Source organism: Zea mays, chromosome 6, assembly GCF_902167145.1.
Source record: "Zea mays cultivar B73 chromosome 6, Zm-B73-REFERENCE-NAM-5.0, whole genome shotgun sequence".
In the NCBI taxonomy this organism is placed as follows: Eukaryota; Viridiplantae; Streptophyta; class Magnoliopsida; order Poales; family Poaceae; genus Zea; species Zea mays.
The window spans coordinates 7,850,301-7,867,460 of NC_050101.1; the positions used below are offsets into that span (position 1 = coordinate 7,850,301).

General features: G+C 42.2%; 2 long non-coding RNA genes across 2 annotated transcripts; both read right to left on the bottom strand.

The window, feature by feature from the left end:
• Positions 1-7,204: 7,204 nt before the first annotated feature.
• LOC109940298 (uncharacterized) lies at positions 7,205-8,524 on the bottom strand. The gene is made up of 3 exons (XR_002262985.3): positions 8,391-8,524; positions 7,913-8,211; positions 7,205-7,327 (listed from the first exon to the last, which is right to left on the bottom strand). It is a non-coding gene; the product is annotated as an uncharacterized lncRNA (long non-coding RNA).
• Positions 8,525-13,539: 5,015 nt separating this feature from the next.
• Positions 13,540-16,075, bottom strand: LOC100279108 (uncharacterized). Its single transcript, NR_169293.1, has 4 exons — positions 15,982-16,075; positions 15,504-15,802; positions 14,796-14,918; positions 13,540-13,750 (listed from the first exon to the last, which is right to left on the bottom strand). It is a non-coding gene; the product is annotated as an uncharacterized lncRNA (long non-coding RNA).
• Positions 16,076-17,160: the final 1,085 nt, after the last annotated feature.

Sequence of the window (17,160 nt, forward strand, 5' to 3'; positions counted from 1 at the left end):
GAACCTCGCGCCGCTTGGACCGGGGAGTGGGGTTGAGGCTCCCCTCTACCTAGGGATAAGACCCCGGGGCACTTCTCCTTGAACCCCAAGTCCCAGCCGCCGCCTACTCTTCCCCTCTGCTTTGCTCTGCTCTACCTCGCTGGCGGCGGCGCGCAGATCGCTGTCCTCGCCCATGCTGATTCGCCCCTGCCCCCTCTCCTCATCACCTGTCGCGGGCCTCGTGGGCGTGCTGCCGAAGCTCCTATGCATGCCATCCTCTTCCGCTAGAACGTGCGCGCCCCTCCTGTGTTCGGTTCTTGGCCATCGGGACCGCGGGTCACCGTCGTTCGGCGTCTGCTACTTCGTTGTGGGGACATACGATCGTCTGTGGTCTTCGCAAGTTCACCTGGATGGTCCTCGTCGGCATCCCGTGCATGAACGATGGCTGGCTTGGCCGGAATTGCTCGCCGGGAGTGGAAGGCCGCCGCGGCTCCGCCATTTCCGGGAATCTCCGTCCTTGCCGCGCCCATCTTCGGTGAGTCGCTTCCCATATAGATCGTTGTGTTATTCCTTTTGCAGAACGCTACTCGGGGTGGGTAGTGGGTCACTGTAACGCCTTGTGGCGGTGCTCCGGTGAGCTCGCCGTCGTCGGCTAATCGCGCCGCCGCGATTGAGTTCGGATTGGGGGGAAGGCGCTGAGCCATTGATCCGCAAACGAACGTCCCAGATTAGAGGTGAGGGTATCGCTTCACGTGCGGAATCAGATCTGTTGGATCGTGATCGGATGGCCTCGTATGGATCACGATTATGTAAAATATGTGTCGTAGATCTTAGATCCATGGGCTAGCAGCACTTACGGATCCAGATCTAATCTGATCTGTTGATTTAGAATCGAACGGCCCTGAGATCCCGATACCCCTTCGTCGTTACAAATTCACAAAAAAGACCCCGTAGTTTTATAGAATGAACCCGCCGTCCACCCGTGACATTGGGTTGGGTCTCAGATTTCTTGCGCAAAAGTCCCTGCTGTTGCCTGTTTTAGTGCGCCCAGTCCAAGGAGTTAAGAAATCAGATAAAAGGTTTTAGAAAATGATTTTTAATGCAAAAATAAAGGCTAGAATTTGTTTAATTCATAAGAAATTCATATGAAGTGCAAATTAATCCATTCCAATTCCTATAATCCTATAATAATGTTGTTTAGCACCCTGTATCTTTCTTTTGACATGGAAATGGTATTAAAATCTATCTCTTAATTAATCTCGTAACAAATACATAAAACCTTAGGAAATTCATAACTCCTCCGTTATAACTCCGATTTGATTCGTTCCAGTTGTGTTAGTCTCGTATAAATATTTACTACGAAATAATAGCATTTATTATACCATGCCCCATTCTTTTATAATTAGATCTTTGTTTAACCTATGTTGGTTAGTCTCGTTAAACTACTTATCATTATAATCTACTAGAATATAATCTATGGTCAATTTATAACTTATATTTAAGTTGAGATAATTATTTATAATATAATCTATCATATAACCAATTTATAATATAGTTTAATATTTTAATCACACAGATTTCCTATATAATCATAACCCTTTAATTGTAACTCTGATCTTAGTGGTTCTCGAACCCGCGATCTCGTAGCAACGCATAGATCATTATTATGCAGGTTGTCCTTATGTTTGGTGTGTTGTTAATTTTGTCTATACCATGTATGTTTGTATTGCTACGACTGGCGTGAGGTCACAAGGATCTGAAGAATCACTCTGGTAACTGAAATCTCAAGTCCCAGGCAAGTTGTGCCCTTGATCACTTTCATTTACCCAATAATATTCTTTATTATCACTATTCAATGCATAGGTTTAATTTTGATGGGACCCAATAGGTCACCCTAGATTGATTATCCTTTTTACCTTGTTTATCCATGAATCACCTGGGTAGTTATGCTATTGCTCTATATGGTTTTGGGATTAATATTTTATTATATCCATGTTCCAATTATTCTGTTATGTTATTTATGTTCATGATAAGATCATTATATTAATTGGAACATGGAGCGACCACCCGGGAAAACAGTGCTACCACAAGGGTTTAATGGGACGCCCTTGGCTGATTAACTAGGAAAGCTAATGGAGGTCTTCCTTACCCGAAAGGGGCAAGGGCAGTAGGGGAGTGGTCACTGTAGGGAGGTCCTTGGGTTGATTTTGCTGCGATGGCGGTCAGGCGAGGGATTCCTGCACTGGAGCTTCCTATAAACTGTAGCGGGATTTCTGAAGCTAGTGGAACTTTGTAAAGGCCTCGTAGTGTTACCCTGCCTCGCTTCCTTGGTAGAGGTGTATGGGATTCATGACCCCTTGGCAGATGGGTAACACGGCTTGTGGGTAAAGATGCGCAACCTCTGCAGAGTGTAAAACTAGTATACTAGCCGTGCTCACGGTCATGAGCGGCTCGGACCCTCACATGATTAATTTATGGAACCTAAATTCAATTTGTCATTTGCATTTGCATGGGATTATTTATTAATTTTGTTCTATTACTTTTATTAAGGTTTGGTATTTACTTACACCTAGTAATTGCTAATAAAAGTTTGACCAACATTAAAAGCAATGCTCAGCTTTAACCATTTTCTTTGATAAGCCTTACACTTCATGAGCTCCCACCTTTGGCGAGTTCATGCACATTATTCCCCACAACTTGTTGAGCGATGAACGTATGTGAGCTCACTCTTGCTGTCTCACACCCCCCCCCCACAGGAGAAGAGCAGGTGGTTCAGGAGGAGCCACAAGGCGAGGAGTATGACCTGATCTAGGTGGCGTTCTCAGTTGACATTGGCGCCAACGATCCTTAGTTCATTTTATGTTTATTCTTTTATTTTGTAATAAGTCTTCCGCTATGTAATAAATACTCTGATGTTTTATGACATTTATCTCTATACACTCTATTATTATATATGTTGTCTTCTTGGCGCATGTATGAGATGCACCTGGCTTTGTTCCTTAAAGCCGGGTGTGACAGAAGTGGTATCAGAGGAAATGTTGACTGTAGGACGAAACCTAGATAGAAATGGACATAACCATTACCTACTTACCATACTCTGATTCTTTCTATACTTATCTTGATCCTTTTCACCTTCTACTGTTCTACTCTGATTAATCTTACCTTTGCTACCCTGATTCTTTCCTAAACTCTTCGTAATCTTTTCTCATCTATATCCGCTTTACTCTGGTTATTCTTACATTTTCCTTCTGAAGAAAAAGTGGATTTCACACTTTGAAATCTTGTGCCTAAAGTGATTTTAGGAATAGGAAACCTACTCTTAGGAACAAAAACAAAACTATTTTTATAATTATCCATACGCTTGAGTGTTTGTTCTTATGACACTTGTTTGATTTGGATCTTTGATTGAGTGTGATTAGTTGTGGAGTAATGTCCACAATTACATCTGCACATACATATAGGCATAAACAGAATTCCTAAGATAACTAAACAACTTAGATTATCCTCTATTAAAACGTATCTATTTCATAGAGATCCCTCTTATCTTAAAAGATACTCTCTTACCTTAATAGACTCATCTCATCTCGAAAGGATTCTCTCTTATCTTAATAAATCTAACTAATCTCAAAAGATTCTATCTTATTCTTAGGGACTCATCTTGTCCTAATAAGCATACTTATCGCCACCACTTTGTTTATCTCGTAATGGTGTGATCGACATATCTATTCTAAAATAAGATCTTATCTAGATTAATCTAGTCATGCCTAGACCCCATTCAACCTAAACTGATCCAAAATTAATTAGGTCTTATTTAGTCAAATCTAGTTATACTAAACTAATCTAGTTTCCATCTAATCTGAACTAACCCAATGTGACCCACTCAAACAGGTTAGTTAATACTTGTAACATGGATTAGACCCTATCCACCTGTTCTAACGTGATTCACGCGGCACTAAATTAAGAGTAACCAACCAACTTGGCCTTATGCAACTACCTTAACCATCTGAAGGTTGTATAACTCCTCTGTTTTAATTTAAATAGAAAATTCTGATCTACCTCAATTATTAACTAAACCATATTCCTATAAATGGGGATTAAACCTAAATTGATGTTTTAGACCAACTTGTTCGTGAAAGCACGACCTAGCCTATGTTATAGGTTGCCCAACCCAGTTATCCCAAAAGCAAAGTGAAACTCTGTTTAACCTACCTACCCCATGTACCCGCAATTGTCATCCCAACTAATATGATGGCATTTAACACCACGACCGATAGTCCCTAAATTAAGAAGGTTAGCCTCGACAATGAAGGATATGAGTAGAAACAGATCTTCAGATAAATAAAGATTTACCCCCGGAATAAGAGTCTCCATTACTTATCTTCCTTTTTCCTCCAAAACTTCTCTACACTTACCTTATAGCTAAAATCTGATGTACCCTTGTTTTTTTTATGCCACACCTGTTAATGGCATGAAAATTTTATGTGTATAAAAATATAATAGGAAGTTCCACTTAAAAAAATAATAAATACTAGAATTTCATAAAGATAAAGTCAGCTTGATATGCTCAACTAACTGGTATTCTCAATGATGGATAATATTGATGAGGTGACCGACAAGAGGATGATAGCTTTGGGAGCAATAGAAAAGGACAAGATCATGGTAGCCAGGGCCTACAACAAGAAGGTCAAAGCAAAATCATTTCAAGTAGGGGACCTGGTGTGGAAGACCATTCTGCCTCTAAGGAATAAAGACCGGAAGTTCGGGAAATGGTCGCCAAGCTGGGAGGGTCCTTATAAAGTAAAACATGTGATGTCTGGCAACGCCTATTTGCTACAAACATTACAAGGCAAGGATTTGCCTAAGGCTTTGAATGGGCGTTTCCTCAAACAGTACCATCCTAGTATGTGGCAAGATGCCTAAGAGAACCGATGTAATCACATCGAGTTAGTTGCTTTTGGTTTGCTCAGCTCCACCAAAAGGCAGGGGGCATATGTTGAGCACCGTTTTGAGCCTGGCGGACGGTTCGGCCCTGAGGCCGGACGGTCCGCGGTCCGGACAGTCCGCGCCTGTGGGCCGGACGGTCCGCGCATGCGCAGAGCAGTTTAGGGTTCCGAGTTTTGTGCTATGTTTGTTGGCTAGATTTGCGAAATTAGCTCGGAATCCAATCGTGTAAAGGGTCCTGCCCCCCTCCTCTATAAAAAGAGAGGTCTACGGCCGATTTGTAATCATCAATCGAATCAATACAACTTCTATTCGCATTTATTTCCAGTACAATTAGGAGTAGTTCTAGTCTAGTTCTAGTTTAGCTTCTCGATCCCCAAATTCTCCGCTTCTCTTCGACTCTACGTCGATTAGAGGAGTCTAGGTCGGCCTGCCCGAGCCTAGACAACTCCTAGGATCTCTCCTCCCCGACGGGGTCCCTCCTGGGAGCGAGATCCAGGCGCCGTCGGCGATCTTCCGCCGCCCCTGCGCACGCGCGGACCGTCCGGCCCTAGGGCGCGGACCGCCCGGCCGTCAGGCAGGGAACCCGAGCTCCTGCACCAGGTCGCGGACCGTCCGGCCCTGAGCGCGGACCGTCCACGCCTGACCAGAGAGCACCGCTGTGACAGCCCTCCCAAGTTATCAGGCCCACATGCACCAACTCTTGCCATTAACGGCCTCAGATGGCTGTGCACGTGTACCGGGTAACTTAACAAGGCTATCACGAGTTCAACAACTTGAACTCATTATCCCAAGGATCTCCCACATTCATGCATATTACAGTAATCACACTCGATACACACACACTTCGGAGATAGAGCGGAAGACTTTACAAAATATATTTTACATTTCCAAAGCTCAAGTTTTACAACATAAGAAGAATTGTAATTATTACAAGTCCTGATAGTACCCAAAGTGCATAACTTATTAAAATAGTTGGAAGGGTGAAGCCTTTCCATAAGATATATACATAAACATTCTAAGCTTCAAGGCCTCCACATGAAGTAACTAACCAAAAGATAAGGGAATAAAACTTCTCCTGCAAAAACAACAAGGGATAAAACCCTGAGTACGCAATTACTCAGCAAGACTTACCTGACTAAAGAAAAGACTCTCAAGGGTATGCTAGCTGATTGGGAATCAAGGTAAAGTTTAGAGAAAATTCCTGGTATGCCATCAGATTTTATACTCATCCCTTGTGTGCCACTGAGTGGCATATAGGTATATTTTTTGGTGTCTATGACATGTGGGGCCAGTGGCATACAAGGAATGAGTATATTTTCCAGTGGCATACAGGGAATTGGCCCTAAAGTTTATCAATGATCAAAGACTCCTTTTTGCAGAAAAGCTTGCTACCAGTTGATCCTTAAGCCAAATTTTATTTCACTAGTTAGGTTATTACCTGAATCTATATTTGCATGGTCTAGTTCAAGCACTTGGCCTATACTAGTTGCATTTTATTCATTCTCATATTTCACTTGCTAACTACGATGATGGTCACCGGGATGAGTCTCCATAACCGAGGAGCAACGACGATTCGAACCGATTATACCCAGCTGGGGATCTCTAACCACACGACATATGTAGCACTTAACCCTTGCATATGTCAACCGTTCCCACGGAGTCCTCCACTACATGAACAGGTCCGCGCCACCCGAGAGAACATTACCTACCAGGCGTGCTCTGTGCCAGGAGGGTACATGCTACTCTCGCCATCTCTCCACTCCCAGTGCGCGATTGTCCCTTCACGTATGGAATAGCCGGGTTCAAGCTTACCCTGTCCCATACCAGGGTATGTGGCTAGTTGCAAAGTCTCAACCACAACAGGCCAGTCAACGGTACAGTCCTTAATCGACACAGACGGGCGACTTTGTCTGCTCAGCGCCTGGTCTAGATTTATTAACCATTTTCCCATTTTTGGTACCCGACAGGGGTACTCTTTTCCAATGATGAGCCCACTCCGGCCGAAGTGGAGTCATCACTTAGTTTGCTTTGATTTTTGAATCAAAAAGCCCATAACCAATGTTCCACAATCATTCTTTTGAAAACAAATGATTTTTCAGTTTCTAAGCAGGGTTAAGCATTATCAGTTCTTTTTATAAATCAGGGATCAAGGTATAGTATTCAAATTCCAAGGAATGGTAATGCATCAATTGTTCATCACACAACTCCTATCACCTAATGCATCATTTAAGGTGATAAAGCATTTAAAACACAAGGAAGGGGCAAATGCACCGGGGCTTGCCTTATTACAGGAGGAGATCTGAGATCTTCTATCACGATAGGCAGTTAGATGGAGTCCACCACTGGATCAATAGCACTGGAGTAGGTTCCATCTTCACAAGGACCAATTCTTGTTCTTGGTGTTCTACATGAAATGATATGAATATGGATATTTACTTAAACTAGGAATATGCAACTTGCAAAGGAGACAACACATATTATTCCTAGACTTAACATATAAGCTATCATCACAAGCCATAACTACCAGGGAGCTACTTATCCTTAGAATTCATCTAACCATTCACAACTTGCTAAACAATTTCATCCTTTACTAAGACATCAGGTGCCTTAATTACCGAGGGGTAAAACTCTTTTTCTTTATTGAGCAATAATTAATTTACTAAGCAAATCTTGTCCAAACAGTTCCAAACTTTATCCAAGGGTTCATATGCTCAAGATAAGCTTACACAAATTTTCCTACAATTTTTAGTGCTCTATTTTTATTACTAAAATTTCATATAAGTTCATTTAAAGCAGGTTTTATTCATCTAAAAATATTTATTTGCTACAAAAACTCCAAAACTATTTTTACCTGGAACGCTACCAATTTACCTATCTAACCAAATTTGTTTTACTAATTTAGCACTTTTCCACAATTTTTGGTATAAATAAACAGACATTAGGTAAAAGAAAATGCTAAACACATGAACAGTCTCGGGCCAGAACTAACCCAGCCAGCCCAACTCCAGGCAAAACCGGCCCACTCAGACAGCGCTTACAGCCCTAGGCTCCAGCACCGCGCGCGCCCGCGCTTCCTCTGCGCGTGTCGGCGGCTTCCAACTTCGATGGTGTTAAGCCGGAATGACGATGCAGTAGAGTTCCCAACCATGGTGGAGCAGGCACTTGCGACTCACCACAGAGCAGACCAACCCCAGATCACGCACGCAACCGGCCCCAGACAAGGTCTGCCACGGCGAGACCGTTCCCAGCGGCGTTCACCGGCGGCACCGCGGCGTTCCCGACGAGACACTGCAGTAGAGATGAAAAGGGTAGTGCCATGAGCTTCACTGGCTTAAGGAGATTACTGAACGCGAGTGACACGGGTGAGCAACTCCTCGAGACGACACGGCCACAGTGAGATGAGAAACTGATGAGCTCAGTCACCAGAAAAGGGAGATTGGCATGCGATGAACAAGAGCAGATCGAACCTGATGGCCGGGGAGAGTAAACACCGACGTGAACATGAACCACAACACTCACACGATGCACTCTCGCTAGAACTCAAGAACGGGAAGAGACTTCACTGCCCTGGCCCTGCAGCGACTAGATAAAAGGGTAGTGCAAAGTGATTGAGCTCGGCCGGTTCACGGTAGAGAAGGCTTTGATGGCGCCAGCACAACATGGCTCAAACACGTGGCTAAGCTTCCAAGCCCCACGCCAACATGCAAGCAACACCAAAGCATCGAACTTGGGTTGGTTCACAGGCACACCACAAATATCCACTCTGCTCAGAAATTCAGACATAGAGGAGAGCAGATAAGGACCCACTGTTCCCAGACAGTCCAAAACTTAGATATTTCAGTGGGGAGAGGCATCTCCCTTGGCCACGCATTTTACTCTTATCTCCATCCACATATTTAAAGTAACATTTGCAGGGAAAAGGATCTTCTTTATTTACCAACTGAAACTCTGAATTCAACCAAATCAGGCCTGCTGCTCCCATTCCCCTCCTCACTGTTTAAGCCCTTTGATTTTAAATTCCCCTTAACAATAGACCAGACTTACTTAACCAAAATTACTCTCCAAACCAAGCTCTATCACTTTGGTATAACAACCCAGGGCTAAAAACGTCTTGGAACAAAAACTATGATGCCCAAAAGTAGAGAAAAACCAACACTGGCAGCTCAATCTCAATTGACTGAAACAGCCCATACCAAACTAACATTAAGTTGTGTAACAGAATTTTCTCTAATTTCTTCCGAGTAACAAGCCCAACTCTTTATATAAAAATTGTTCACCTTATAACAACCTCCAACATTTCTATGTACTTCTTAATCTGCAACTTGATGGAATGGTCGCAAGAGTGCCCCAAACTGATTCAAGTTTCAGCTATCAGCACCTGAATCCCACACTTTTCTGACAGAACCCCCATCTTAATCCCCTTAAATCTCATGATTCCAAATGGTAACAGTGAAACGACCACAACATAAATTGCTCTCCCAACATCCTTCTACATCTTTGCTGCAGAATCCCCAGTCCAAAACTCCATGGATTTGGTACTACAGACCTCCAAAGTCGAGCACAAATTCACAAAAACTCAGTTTGCAGCTAACTGAACCAGAGTTCAGACCATACCCAACTGACAGAGGATGTTTAGGTGCAGTTTATTCTTAGATTTGTACAGCACTAAGCCTACCTCTCCTTAGAAAACTTACTCACCTTACTTTGGTCTCCAAGTTCTCTACAGAAACTACGGCCTAAAAGTGCATGGATTGATCAACAAGGAGGTCCAAACTGAGCATCATACTGAACTTTCAGTTTCAGCTATTTGAACAAAAATTCAGTTAGTGCACACTGACAATCCATTTTTGGGCAAATTTTACTTTCCTTTTTGTTTGTGATCAAGCCCAACTCACTTAAAGGAGTCTGTTCACTATAATATGGTCTTCAACTAATCTACAGAAACCATAGTCCAAAACTTCCTAAATTAGCTACAATAGAGCTCCAAAACTGAACTAACAACACTGATTTCAGACTTAGGCTACTATTCAAAATCTGAAGATCCAGAAGTCTGACAGCCCTACTTTGAACACATTTTTTCTCCTAGTTGCATATGGTTTTAGGGCTGCCACATTTCATAAACGTTATTCTCCTATAGTTACTCTACAGGTTTGTTATAGCAACTGTTTCCAAAATAGTCATGGATTATAAGTTACAGGGATCCAAAAACAGATAAACAAAACTGTTTTGGGCTGATTCCAATTGACCCAAATCTGAACTTTTGCAAATTACTTCAAATTCTCCCACATCACTTGGAGAGCTCCAATTATGAAAATTGTTCACTTTCCCAAGCTCCACGACTTTTATATACGGACTTTTAGCAAAACATAGCTAAATCTTAAAATCCACTTTTGCGCTAGTTTAGAGTTGAAATTGGACTTGATCTGCTTCAAGTGCTTCATCAATTTATTGCATCCTACTAAAAACAAGGTTAACCTTAAGCTCAAACCCAACTTTGGTGTATAGAGCTTATGTCCAAATTTCCATTAGTTTAAAAGTTGCTTGTTTGTACTAGATTTCAAACAAGGTCTCTGAACTTCTCTTGCTCTCTTCGAAACGACACAACCTCGCCCTTTTCTCCAAGTTCCAAATGCTTCTGAGGCCAAGTTGCTTAATCAAATTGGTGCTCCACAAGTTTGGTACAATGACCCTTAGCTAGAACCATATGGATTCTAAACCATCAAAGCCCAAAGTTGGCATTAAACACACAGATTCAGACTTTGGTTTTTCACCAAGTTTGAAAATCCAAAATTAAACACTACATTTTTTACCACTGTTTCTACCAGTTCCAAATAGTTTCAGAGGTATGAACCTTAACCAAACTTATACCCCAACATGTGGTCTTCCACTTTGGTACATAAACTGTAACCCATAGCTGTATGGATTAGCCACCAACAGGCTTCCAAAGTTGCTTCAGCATATAAAATCTTCAGTTTCAGATATTGCAGTCTGAAATTCAGATTCTGACATTCCCACTTTGGACCAGTTTCCACCTAGTTCCATATGAATTTAGGGTTACGTAGCTTAAACAAATTTACACATCTAGTGTAGCTCTACAGCTTTGCTACTGTGACCATCTTCAAATTGCCTATATATCAAAAGTTATGAAGATTCAAAGACAACTACTTGATATTGTTTCCAGCCATCCAACCTTAGGTCCAAAAAGTTAATTTTTGAGTTTTCTCCACTTCTTCCTATAAAACATGGAAATCTCTATACCTGAAAGTTGTTTGGGTTGGAGAACTCTATAAATTTGGTAATTTGACCTTTTGGCAAATTATTGCCAAATCACAAGTTCCACTTTTGGAGCTCTAAACTGAGATTTTCAAAACCAGGTCCTTCACTCTTCATTAATCACAACATCATACTTAGATTATTTTGGATCCTAGTGAATGCATTCTAAGTGTATCAAGCAAGTTAATGCAAATGCTGATGATGACATGTCAGAGTTTTAGTAATCGTAACACCAGGGGTGTTACAGCCTTCCCCCCTAAAAGAAATCTTGTCCCGAGATTAAAAGTCTAGACTCAGTAATGGAAAAGAAAATGTGTCACCGGTTTATTTTCCATTTACTCCTACAAGGCAGGGGGTGTGCCCCCATCGAAAGACAACTTATACAAACCTAGGGTTTACAAGACACTAGGAACTCAGGAATATACTTTTCTAAATACTTCTCTGACTACTACGCGACTTTATCTTCTGGGTGTTAGTTCCACTGTATTTCGTAAAAGTCGGTAACTTTTCTTCGAGTGACCCGATCCTTTTGATCTAACACCTTTATGGGATATTCCGAGGAGGTTAAACCTGGTTTATGGTTAACATCTGAAATCTCAATACCATATTTGGGGACTCGAAGACATTTCTTCCATTGGGACACGTGGAACACGTCGTGCAGTGTTGAAGGTCCTTTTGGCAATTGTACCTTATAAGCTATAGGTCCACCAAAATCTCCGTTTCAAACCTTGGTACCTATTGCTACCTTCAAGGTGAATGGAGTCCCGGACTGCAACCCAATCGCAATTCCACATCCCTTTTTGGAGGCAACTAGTCAAATCTTCGAGGAACATATCCGATAACTCCCTCACATCAGGTATATCCTTTACTTCTTTCACTTAAACTCCTAATGTAGACAAATCTTATTATTTCCTAGAATATCCTGACTGACCATCTCCTTATATCCTTCAACCAAACTAATTGCCATCAGGAGCTAAAGTTTCACATTAAGATCAAGTAGGATGTATTACTTTTTTTTTCACTGGCATCCACATAATCCAAAACATACTGGGATAGGCGAGTAAACCTCTCAAATAGTCCATTACACTCGCTTCTTCACCTTGCTTTAGATCCAAAAACGCTTTTAACTTTATTTACATAGGGGCTTCTGGAATACGACGTGCCCGAAATACCTCACAGAACTCAACCCGAGAACTTAATGTCCTTCTAGCTGCAGCGCAAGGTATTCTGCCCGCCAACTAAACTTGGCTTCCAGTCTTCAAAAAAAGGAAAGGTAGCATAGAAAGGCAAAGACAGATAGCATGAACAGGGTAGACGAAACACGTACTAAACCTACTACATGGGGGTTTAACTTAAAGTTATATGTCATGATGCATGCTCGTCCTATTCGTCCTCACAATCTTGCCAGCATATAGTGGCTTGCACGCTCTATGGCGGTGGCATATCTACTCACTCTGGAGTTAACTAGTCGTAATTTTCTAGAGTTTAGTCAGTGTACCTGCAGAAAATTTCATTACAGCCCAAACCCCATGATGCAATTCACACATATAGTCACAGTTTATACTCCATATATTTCTATATAGAGGCCAGCTCCTCATTAAGCGCCGAGCCACGCATAGGCGCCGCTGCCACACTTTAACCACAGGGCAGCCCATTGTGGCAACTATTCATTACACTTCTCAGCACTCCCATGTTTGTATACCCATACACATCCATGGGGTACTGAATCCTAAAAAAAGTAATTACTCCACATTGCAACCTTTATATATACATATGTAGAATATGTATATAGTCTAGTGCCACATTTAAGCACTCCCCTAGACCGACGTTTGTTCGGTCATGCTCTCACAACTCACCTTTACCTGAGCGTCGATCCATTCAAAACTGAATGGCACTAAAAATAACATTACACATGTATGCATTACCCTTCCCAGGTTGTGGGTTAGTGGTTAGCATCTTAAACTAAGCCACCTGATAGTCCGTAGTTTTAACCACATACTATTTGCACTTGTACTATCAAGCCTTGATTATAGATTCTTAAGTTTATAAAAATCATTTAGACTCAAAATCATTTTGAAGTTTATCAAAGGATTACTTTAATATCCATGCTAATGGGGGATCGCTCCGATACCACACTGTGACAGCCCTCCCAAGTTATCAGGCCCACATGCACCAACTCTTGCCATTAACGGCCTCAGATGGTTGTGCACGTGTACCGGGTAACTTAACAAGGCTATCACGAGTTCAACAACTTGAACTCATTATCCCAAGGATCTCCCACATTCATGCATATTACAGTAATCACACTCGATACACACACACTTCGGAGATAGAGCGGAAGACTTTACAAAATATATTTTACATTTCCAAAGCTCAAGTTTTACAACATAAGAAGAATTGTAATTATTACAAGTCCTGATAGTACCCAAAGTGCATAACTTATTAAAATAGTTGGAAGGGTGAAGCCTTTCCATAAGATATATACATAAACATTCTAAGCTTCAAGGCCTCCACATGAAGTAACTAACCAAAAGATAAGGGAATAAAACTTCTCCTGCAAAAACAACAGGGGATAAAACCCTGAGTACGCAATTACTCAGCAAGACTTACCCGACTAAAGAAAAGACTCTCAAGGGTATGCTAGCTGATTGGGAATCAAGGTAAAGTTTATCAATGATCAAAGACTCCTTTTTGCAGAAAAGCTTGCTACCAGTTGATCCTTAAGCCAAATTTTATTTCACTAGTTAGGTTATTACCTGAATCTATATTTGCATGGTCTAGTTCAAGCACTTGGCCTATACTAGTTGCATTTTATTCATTCTCATATTTCACTTGCTAACTACGATGATGGTCACCGGGATGAGTCTCCATAACCGAGGAGCAACGACGATTCGAACCGATTATACCCAGCTGGGGATCTCTAACCACACGACATATGTAGCACTTAACCCTTGCATATGTCAACCGTTCCCACGGAGTCCTCCACTACATGAACAGGTCCGCGCCACCCGAGAGAACATTACCTACCAGGCGTGCTCTGTGCCAGGAGGGTACATGCTACTCTCGCCATCTCTCCACTCCCAGTGCGCGATTGTCCCTTCACGTATGGAATAGCCGGGTTCAAGCTTACCCTGTCCCATACCAGGGTATGTGGCTAGTTGCAAAGTCTCAACCACAACAGGCCAGTCAACGGTACAGTCCTTAATCGACACAAACGGGCGACTCTGTCTGCTCAGCGCCTGGTCTAGATTTATTAACCATTTTCCCATTTTTGGTACCCGACAGGGGTACTCTTTTCCAATGATGAGCCCACTCCGGCCGAAGTGGAGTCATCACTTAGTTTGCTTTGATTTTTGAATCAAAAAGCCCATAACCAATGTTCCACAATCATTCTTTTGAAAACAAATGATTTTTCAGTTTCTAAGCAGGGTTAAGCATTATCAGTTCTTTTTATAAATCAGGGATCAAGGTATAGTATTCAAATTCCAAGGAATGGTAATGCATCAATTGTTCATCACACAACTCCTATCACCTAATGCATCATTTAAGGTGATAAAGCATTTAAAACACAAGGAAGGGGCAAATGCACCGGGGCTTGCCTTATTACAGGAGGAGATCTGAGATCTTCTATCACGATAGGCAGTTAGATGGAGTCCACCACTGGATCAATAGCACTGGAGTAGGTTCCATCTTCACAAGGACCAATTCTTGTTCTTGGTGTTCTACATGAAATGATATGAATATGGATATTTGCTTAAACTAGGAATATGCAACTTGCAAAGGAGACAACACATATTATTCCTAGACTTAACATATAAGCTATCATCACAAGCCAGAACTACCAGGGAGCTACTTATCCTTAGAATTCATCTAACCATTCACAACTTGCTAAACAATTTCATCCTTTACTAAGACATCAGGTGCCTTAATTACCGAGGGGTAAAACTCTTTTTCTTTATTGAGCAATAATTAATTTACTAAGCAAATCTTGTCCAAACAGTTCCAAACTTTATCCAAGGGTTCATATGCTCAAGATAAGCTTACACAAATTTTCCTACAATTTTTAGTGCTCTATTTTTATTACTAAAATTTCATATAAGTTCATTTAAAGCAGGTTTTATTCATCTAAAAATATTTATTTGCTACAAAAACTCCAAAACTATTTTTACCTGGAACGCTACCAATTTACCTATCTAACCAAATTTGTTTTACTAATTTAGCACTTTTCCACAATTTTTGGTATAAATAAACAGACATTAGGTAAAAGAAAATGCTAAACACATGAACAGTCTCGGGCCAGAACTAACCCAGCCAGCCCAACTCCAGGCAAAACCGGCCCACTCAGACAGCGCTTACAGCCCTAGGCTCCAGCACCGCGCGCGCCCGCGCTTCCTCTGCGCGTGTCGGCGGCTTCCAACTTCGATGGTGTTAAGCCGGAACGACGATGCAGTAGAGTTCCCAACCATGGTGGAGCAGGCACTTGCGACTCACCACAGAGCAGACCAACCCCAGATCACGCACGCAACCGGCCCCAGATAAGGTCTGCCACGGCGAGACCGTTCCCAGCGGCGTTCACCGGCGGCACCGCGGCGTTCCCGACGAGACACTGCAGTAGAGATGAAAAGGGTAGTGCCATGAGCTTCACTGGCTTAAGGAGATTACTGAACGCGAGTGACACGGGTGAGCAACTCCTCGAGACGACACGGCCACAGTGAGATGAGAAACTGATGAGCTCAGTCACCAGAAAAGGGAGATTGGCATGCGATGAACAAGAGCAGATCGAACCTGATGGCCGGGGAGAGTAAACACCGACGTGAACATGAACCACAACACTCACACGATGCACTCTCGCTAGAACTCAAGAACGGGAAGAGACTTCACTGCCCTGGCCCTGCAGCGACTAGATAAAAGGGTAGTGCAAAGTGATTGAGCTCGGCCGGTTCACGGTAGAGAAGGCTTTGATGGCGCCAGCACAACATGGCTCAAACACGTGGCTAAGCTTCCAAGCCCCACGCCAACATGCAAGCAACACCAAAGCATCGAACTTGGGTTGGTTCACAGGCACACCACAAATATCCACTCTGCTCAGAAATTCAGACATAGAGGAGAGCAGATAAGGACCCACTGTTCCCAGACAGTCCAAAACTTAGATATTTCAGTGGGGAGAGGCATCTCCCTTGGCCACGCATTTTACTCTTATCTCCATCCACATATTTAAAGTAACATTTGCAGGGAAAAGGATCTTCTTTATTTACCAACTGAAACTCTGAATTCAACCAAATCAGGCCTGCTGCTCCCATTCCCCTCCTCACTGTTTAAGCCCTTTGATTTTAAATTCCCCTTAACAATAGACCAGACTTACTTAACCAAAATTACTCTCCAAACCAAGCTCTATCACTTTGGTATAACAACCCAGGGCTAAAAACGTCTTGGAACAAAAACTATGATGCCCAAAAGTAGAGAAAAACCAACACTGGCAGCTCAATCTCAATTGACTGAAACAGCCCATACCAAACTAACATTAAGTTGTGTAACAGAATTTTCTCTAATTTCTTCCGAGTAACAAGCCCAACTCTTTATATAAAAATTGTTCACCTTATAACAACCTCCAACATTTCTATGTACTTCTTAATCTGCAACTTGATGGAATGGTCGCAAGAGTGCCCCAAACTGATTCAAGTTTCAGCTATCAGCACCTGAATCCCACACTTTTCTGACAGAACCCCCATCTTAATCCCCTTAAATCTCATGATTCCAAATGGTAACAGTGAAACGACCACAACATAAATTGCTCTCCCAACATCCTTCTACATCTTTGCTGCAGAATCCCCAGTCCAAAACTCCATGGATTTGGTACTACAGACCTCCAAAGTCGAGCACAAATTCACAAAAACTCAGTTTGCAGCTAACTGAACCAGAGTTCAGACCATACCCAACTGACAGAGGATGTTTAGGTGCAGTTTA